The sequence below is a fragment of the Monodelphis domestica genome, chromosome 1 (genome assembly GCF_027887165.1).
Source record: "Monodelphis domestica isolate mMonDom1 chromosome 1, mMonDom1.pri, whole genome shotgun sequence".
In the NCBI taxonomy this organism is placed as follows: domain Eukaryota; kingdom Metazoa; phylum Chordata; class Mammalia; order Didelphimorphia; family Didelphidae; genus Monodelphis; species Monodelphis domestica.
In genome coordinates, this window is record NC_077227.1 from 630,066,201 (window position 1) to 630,075,043 (window position 8,843).

The 8,843-nt window shown below is 32.3% G+C and overlaps 1 pseudogene; it reads right to left on the reverse strand.

Moving 5' to 3' along the window:
- Positions 1-7,804: 7,804 nt before the first annotated feature.
- Positions 7,805-8,396, reverse strand: LOC130457311 (60S ribosomal protein L9-like; annotated as a pseudogene).
- Between the last annotated feature and the right edge of the window lie 447 nt (positions 8,397-8,843).

Consider the following 8,843-nt stretch of genomic DNA (forward strand, 5'->3'; position numbering starts at 1 on the left):
TTTGTAAAATTTGAGGTCTTACACATTTGCTTTTATGTTATCTATATCAGGTAACATTATGAAATGTCAACACTGTTGGGATGCTAACTGCAATAGCACATCATCTCTATGAAGGATATCATGTCGTAAGTATTATCAACAATCCTCCTTTTTTCTTTCCTCTTTAATTTCTCCTAATAATAAATTTTCTTCTTCACACTATTTTCTTTTCCTCCTTGATTCATTTTTCCTGTTCATAGGACCACTGTTCTTTCAGATATAAACTTGAAAACCCTTTTTTAACATCTATTTTTTAATCTCTTTCTATTACTGCCTTGATTCAATCAATTTACCAGATCCTTTTATTCTGCCATTACCATCTCTCTGGAATACCTTCTTTTCCATTCTTCTTAATATAACCATTATTCAGGTTATTATTACATCATGAGGATTACAACAAACTCCTTCCTGATATCCCTACTTCTGGTTACTTTCCCTTTCTAACCTATCATGCATATTATTTCCCTATTGATTTTTTTGAAGTATAACTAACTGTATGTCACTCCTTACACTTTAACATCTTGGTTCTTTTACTTATATAATTCTCTCTGCCTATCCCACAATCTCTGCTAACTTAAATCCTACATATCCTTCAGACCCAATTTAGATAGAGACCCCTTCCAGGAAGTCTCCATGATCAGTCCAACCAGAAATGACCTTCCTCTTAACTTTCTTACTATTATGACCCGAGTGTACATTATCATACATTTTAGCTACACGTATTCCTGGTTTAATCCTTGGTTAAAATGATTTAAAAGGGAGCAGCTAGGTAGCTCAGTGGATTGAGAGTCAGGTCCAGAGATGGGAGGTCCTGGGTTCAAATTCTGGCCTCAGACACTTCCCAGCTGTATGACCCTGGGCATGTCACTTAACCTCCATTGCCTAGCCCTTACCAGTCTTCTTTCTTGGAACCAATATGGAAAATAAGGGTTTAAAAATGATTTTAAAATTCTGTAGTTAAGAACAACTTGAATATTTGTTTTCCTATCTCTTACAAGAATTAGGATTCTGCTTTGGTAATAGTTGAAACTCTGGACATTTGTTGAATGGATGACTTAAAAAAATACAAGATTTTTATTGTATTAAACTAGTCTCCTTCCAAGAACCTATAATCACAGAAACTTACAGTTGAATAGTCCCTTAGAGACCAGCCACTTAAATTCGTATCTAAGTTGGAATCTTCTCTACCACACTTCTGACAAGTGGCTATTTGGATGCACTTAGATTTCCATTAATGGGGAAGCCACTATAATATAAAGACAGCTCATTACACTCTATAAGATCTTGATTGTTAATAAGGCCATTGGCAGAGACCCAGGGAAGCCTACTAAAAGCTTTATTCTAATTGACATTGATCAATATTAATACGTGTGGTTCCAATCATTCAATCAGTTTGGAAATCCTGAACTCTATAAATAAGCATTCCATATCTCTCAGTCTTATACAAAAAAAATATTTTGAAAGACTTTTTGTTGAATACCTTGTTGATATTCAAGTGTACTTTTTATAGTATATTCCTTTTATATGTCCTATAGAAATAGTCTCAAAGAAAGAAATGGAGTTAGTCAAGGATGACTTGTTCTAGAGGAATCTATAGTGGACCACAGTGATCATGACTTTTTTCTTAAAGGGCTCAAAAACTATCCCTTTAATAAAATGGCTTTACCACTCATTGAAGTCATAATACATGCCCTATTATTGAAGAATCCATATTCTATCTTTTGCTTTAAAAAAAAAAACCTTACCTTCCATCTTGGAATCAATACTGGGTATTAGTTCTAAGGCAGAAGAGTGGTAAGGGCAAGGCAATGGGGGTTAAGTTAAGTGACTTGCCAAGGGTCACACAGCTAGGAAGTGTCTGAGGTCAAATTTGAACCCAGGACCTTCCATCTCTGGCTCTGACTCTCAATCCACTGAGCCACCCTACTGCCCCTTATCTTTTGCTTTTGAAAATCACAGCACTTGATTTTTCTTCAGTCCTACAGCTTCAACTTTCCCATTATAGAAGATTTTTCAGGGCCACCAACAATAATTTAATAATCATATTAACATTATTATTCTAGGTTATAATTTGAACTCTAAGACTTGACCTCATTGAGGAGTATTAGGTGCTCACTTATCATGTGTATTGAATTTCAATTCCCTATTAACAAAATTCATTTGTCTCATTTATAGTCTGAAGATCATATTTTTTAGCAGAGTAAATAGAAATGATATAAGAATTTAATCTCTGTCACCTATTATTTTCATCCCATCCATCTTGATAGTGGTCCTTTCCATCTCTAATTTTCCTTTTGGTCCTAACAAAGAGTAACTGTAAAATCCATTAGCATTTGTCATAAGCATTGGCTTAGTTCAAATTTTAGCTTTCTTGACATGTATTTTTTTTAAAAACCCAAGCCACTCTTTAGTCTATCTCTTATCCTTCTTTCTTTTTATGTGTATTTTCAAAATATAACTAGGTCAATGAGTTCCTTCTATATGCACACCTCCTTTTTGGATGATACACACACACATACATTTTTTCCTTATTTAAATCTTTTGAGTCTGCAACATCAGAATTATGTTTAAAAATATATTTTTTTGAAGAACCAGCTCTATGAAGCTCTTAAGTTGATGAGTGAGGAAGAACTAATTAAATATTTACACTAAAATCATTGGAGTTATAAATGTTTTTACAAATGGTTTCTGCCTTTAAGGAGTTCATAGGAATGAGATGCAATAGATCTTCTAGCTGATGATATTTTTGAATTTTACACTCCCTCGATACAGGGTAATAGCCCTGATTTTCCACTTTTTTCTATCACTACTTCTAAGGTAGCAATCCTTCCAAAGTTTGTATAATAATATATTTACTTTACCAAGCTTGATTACAATTAAGCCTAGAATAGCAATTTCCCATCATCATTTCTTCCATGCTTGGTGAGAAATAAATGATCATTAAAACAAAAAATTCATCAACTATGAATTTGGAGAGAGAGACAGAGACAGAGACAGAGAGAGAGAGAGAGACAGAGACAGAGACAAAGAGAGAGACAGACAGACAGACAGACAGAGACATACAGAGACAGAGAGACAAGAGATGGAGACAGAGAGACAGGAGAGACAGAGACAGACAGACAGAGAGAGAAACAGAGACATAGAGAGATAGGACAGAGACAGAGAGACAGACAGAGATGGAGAGAGAGAGAGGAGAGAGAGAAAGAGAGAGAGAGAGAGAGAGAGAGAGTGCTCTAACAGATGTCCAGATAGCTGAAGTCCCCTACTATGTCAAACTTTCATGCCAAGTTTGTGATGTTTCCCAAATTCATCATCCATTTCCTCCTTCTGGCCAGAGTCTACAGTACTCTCCCACAACAATATTGCTTCTGTTTCTTGCCCTATTCATCCTTGCTAAAATAACTCCCTCCATGTTTCTTCCCCCTTTCTAGTTCATGGATTTCCTTATTCAAGTATATCATTTTGTATGCAGTGTTCAACTTTTGTATTTTATCTCATCTGTCATTATTGAATAAAATGTATTGTTTCATTTCTTTACTACAGTCATAATTCATAACCTACTTCTTTTCAGTGATATAACTATGAGATAGAATATCTCTCTGCATTAAGATCACTGGTTAACTTTATTAGCTACATTCCTACATATTTGTATATATAATCTGAGGTTATAAATTTGACTAATTGCCGTTAATAATAAATATTATCTTCTTTCAATTGCCAAGATTCTGTGATATTCTTTCTATTTCATACCTGTGGTATTTAGCTGAGTGGAAGCACATCAGCAATTTTCTACCTCTTCATCCATTTTCAGTTTCAAACTATCTTGATGGTCACTGTAAGTTGCTGGATATTTTCTTCCTGGCCTTATTTGGGATTTGGAATTATAAGAAGAAAATGTATTTCAAACCTTTCCACTTTATAAGCTTATTTAATGTTTGCTGTGTTCATTTAGCAAAAACATGATTCTAGTGTTAAAATGTTAATAATGAAATTTAAGCTGTTTTCATTAGATTTGTTTAAAATAAGCTGTTGGACTGAATTTGAACTCTTTGCATGTTTAATAGCAACATTACAGTTATGTTTTACATAACTTTCATCACTGTCAAGTTTAGAAATACCAGTCTATACTAGTGTACCATTTTTCTCCAATTAATATTTGGTTTAGGATTTTTGCATGTTTATCTGTAATTTTTTTTTTCTGTTTTACTCTTCTTGGTTTAGATATCAGAACCATATTTGTTTCTTAAAAGGAATTTGGCAGGACTCCTTTACCAATTGTTTTAAATAATTTATTTAATATTGGTGTTAGCTGCTATTTAAATGTTTGTTAAATTTCACTTGTAATTGCATTTGGTCCTGATGCTTTTTTTCATAGGAAGTTAATTTAGCATCTGTTCAACTTCTTTTTCTAAAATAGGTTTATAAGATATTCTATGTCCTCCTCTTAGTTGAGGCAATGTATATTTTTGTAAGAATTCTATTTCACTTAAATTGTTAAATTTGGGGGCATAAAATTATGCAAAATAACTCCTAATAATTGCTTTAATTTCATCTTTATTAGTGGTAAATTTACCCTTTTTGTTTTTGATGCTAGAAATTTGGTTTCTTCTCTTTTAAACTTTATATTACCAGTGGTATATCTTTTTTTTTTTATAAACCAAATCAGGTTTATTTATTAATGGTTTTCTTACATCCAGCTTTGTCAATCTTACCTTCAATTTTTAGAATTTACTATCTGGCAATTAATTGGGGATTTTTAATATGTTCTATTTCTACTTTTTAAAATTGTATACCCATTATAGATTTGTTCTTCCTCTATTTTATTGACAAAAACATTGAGAGATATAAATGTTCCTCTAATTACTGCTTTTGCTTTATCTCAGGTTTTTGGGTGTTATCTCATTATTATTATTTTAATAAAATTATTTTTTGTTTCTATTATTTGTTTTTTATCCCATTCATTCTTTAAGATTGTTATTTGGTCTCCAATTAATTTTTATTCTGATTTTACATGATTCTGTATTAAATATATAATGATCTGAAAAGAATGAATTAAATATTTCTACTTTTTTATATTTAAGTATAAAGCTTTGGAATTCTCATATATGGTCAATTTTTGTAAAGGAACCACGTCCTGTTTTTAAAAAATATATTCTAGTCTATTCCCATTCAGTTCTCTTTAGATGTCTATCATATTTAGATTATCTATGGTTTTATTTATCCCCTTGATATTTTTCTTATTTACTTTTTTATTAGATTTTTCTAGTTCTGAGAGGGGAAGGTTAAAAAACCCCAATACTATAGTTTTATTATCTATTTCCATGTGCAAATTCTTCACATTTTCCTTTAAAATTTTTTGAGGTTATAACATTTGTTGCATATAGGTTTAGTATTGATAAAGTTTTATTACCTATGGTACCCTTTAACATAAGGAAGTTTCACTGTTTATCTCTTTTAATTAGGTCTATTTTAGCTTACATTTTGCCTGAGTTATAATTTTTGTTACCCTTCCTTTTTTGTCAGCTGAAACATAACATATATATTTCATTTTCCTCTTATTTTTATTTTATTACTTTTTCCACTTATTTTTATTCTATTTATGTCACTTACTTTTAAACGTATTACTTATAAACAATATATTTTGGGGTTTGGGAGTTTTGATTCATTCTGCTATTCATTTCTGTTTTATGAATGAATTGATTCCATTCACATTCAATGTTATAATTATTAGTTGTGCATTTCCCTCCATTCTATTTTTCTTCACTGCTTTTCCTTCTCTGCCTTTCTTTTTATCTTATTCTTCCTCAAAAGTCTAATTTTATTACTGTGCCAAAAGAAATGATGAACAGCTTAATTTTTAAAACATCAAAGACCTACATGAAGTTATGAATAGTGAAATGAGAAGAACCAAGAGAACATTATATATAACTGAAATATTGTTTGAATGACTTATGTATATCCACCTCCAGAGAAAGAACTATTAAATAGAAATAAGTATGCTATAGTTTTACATGTACATATATCTTATTGTCAAATGATGCTTTCTTTAATGAGAGGAGAGGGAATTGCTTGAGTATTTTAATGTAACAAATAAATAAGTATATTTAAAATAAAAAATAAGATGTGCCTTAAGAAGCTTCTTTCCATAACAACTAAAAACACTTGAGTATTTTAATGTAACTAATAACAAGAATTAACTAACAGCAATAATAATTCACAATATCCTATAACTTTGGAAAACTAAAAATAAAAAAAAAAATTTGTATGAAAATACTTACCAGAACAAGCTTCAGACAGAATCTAGCTATGAATTGGGAATTTGTAGATATACTCAAAGCCATAAATAGGGTGGGGCCACTAGATTTTCCCCCAGGGCATCAAATTTAAAGGATTCTGACAAGAATTGCAGTTCTTTAGCAGTGAAAAAAATAAAAGAACTTGGCATCTAGTCAGAAAATTAAACTAGGAAGCTACCAGTTGGGGGGATGGAGGCCCTTTCCTGGCTTCCTTTCAACCACACACCATGTGTCAGCTTCCTTAGAAATGGGCAATAGTATCCCACAGCCTGTTTCTCCTTTCCTTTTCTCCTTACCAATAGTGAAGTATACTGCACCACACTCATCACTAGTTAACCAGGAACATATATTATGTCATTTGCCTTAGGCAGAGTTTCTGGAATCTTACACAAGAGAAAAGATTCCTAGTGAATGGTTTTGGAAGGGCTTAGAGAATGTCCAGGAGGAGAAAGTTGGTTAATAACCTCAAAGGGTCTACAGAGGACAGAAAGGATGACAATTGAGCAAAAGTACTCAGAATTAAGAACTAGAGATTGTTAATCAACATAGAGGAAACAGTCTCAGTTGAGTTGCATCAGCAGCCAGAATGAAAAGAGTTAAGAATTGAATATGGGCTAAGGAAATTGAGGCAACAACTACTGAAGGGCTGTTGGTTTTTTTCCCCTGGCATTTAGCTGTGAAAAGGAGGGCAGCAGCTTTAGGAAATGGTAGGGTCACATGCAAGATTTTAAGGATAGAAGAGATCCATGCATGTTTATAATATTTATACTCAACATTAGACTATCAATCAAGCTAAAGTACAATTTGTTTTTTATATTATCAGTCACATCTCTACATAATTGTGGATGTACATGTATATATTTGCATATATATGAAATATGAATTGTGATTTAAGACATATATAAACAATGTGAATTTCAAGTGTCTCAATAGAATAGAAAAGATGAACCACCAATAAAATGTAGATCTCAAGAGGTGCCCCAAAAGAATTAAAAGGTAAGCCTGCCTGAAGCCCTGAGCTCTACAATGAGCCAATTTCTTTCTGCCCATTTAATATTGAATTAAATTGCTATTTGGTTATGAGACTTAGGACACTCTGACTTCTAAAAAACTAAAAATGTAGATCTCCCATAGGACAAGGGAAAAATACAAGGTAAATAAGAGTAGACATAAGGAATTATAATTAATTACTAGAATAAAGGATGTCATCAGAAGAATTGTGTAAGTGAAAAACAAGGGATTGGTCAAGTACTAGGACAAGGAATAATCACAGAAAGTATAAATTTTGACTACACTCGTCTCTTTCTTTTGATCGTTTTTAAAAATGATCAAAAATTATATACTTGAGTATATGGTGAATACTCAGGATGATTCCTTAATCATCTGTACAATTTTTCAAACTTTTTCATTAACCTATTCCATTTTCTCATAAAAATAGATAGCCTCCAAAACTTTCCTGATAGCCATATTTATTTTTTTATTGTTGCTTTTTGGAATGGGGTTGTCACATTTGTTACAAGCTCAATATCATTTCCTTCAAGAATTAACTCATCTTTTAGGACATAAGGAACAGCATAAGTAAAATCTAATTTCATGTGTGCTTTTCTGATATATTTTTCACCCAAGAAACTTCAGATTTAAACAAGTGAGCCATTATCTTGAATAATTATATTCCTAGGAAATGAGCACACACAGACCTCATCTTGTACCAAAACTCAGAGTAATGTCTTTGATCACGTTTTGCATGTGACTATAGATTGTGTGAACTGTTGCAAGTTCCTTTCAACTTCCCCATCACCTGTCAACTCAGAGCCTTTTTCTCTTCTTTCCAAGGAGCCTGAGCTCAATATTGATATTACCCAAATCTCTTTGTGGGATTATTTTGGGGATCTTCACAATAATTGTCCAACCCTTTAGAGAGATATTAACATTTTCTGGACTGTCAACAGTTGGGTTGATGAGGCTGGCTTTTACTCTTGTTGTGGATGGGTGAAAGATCCAAAATGTTTTCCATGTCAAGAGAAGTAAAGAAATCCTCTCTAGTATCCTGGATGGACTCATGGCAAATTTCTAGGAGCAGCGAGAGTCTCACAGGAAGGGCAGACCTATATGTTTTTCAGATAGCATCCCTGGAGAGCAGATTTAAACCTATTCATTGTAGCATTTGAGTATGGAGAGAATTAAACTAAGTTCGTTATAAAATGGGGCTTTGAAGATAGTGAAAATACTAGTTATGAATAGGAAGTTCAACTTGAAATAGGTGTTTATTTTGGTTACAATATCTGTCATTAATATAGTGCTTAAATGTACATTGTGACTATATCTCATTGTAGACTCAAAACACCATTAGGAAGTGCTAGAAGCCTTTTCATCCCAATTTTACAGATGAGGAAATGAATTTCTCCAAAGCTGTAGTTTTTGCTAATATTTAGACCTGAAAGTTTGAGAAACAATATTTGTAATTGTAATAGAAATTTGTGATGGAAAAGATAGCAAGGTAGGTTAAGG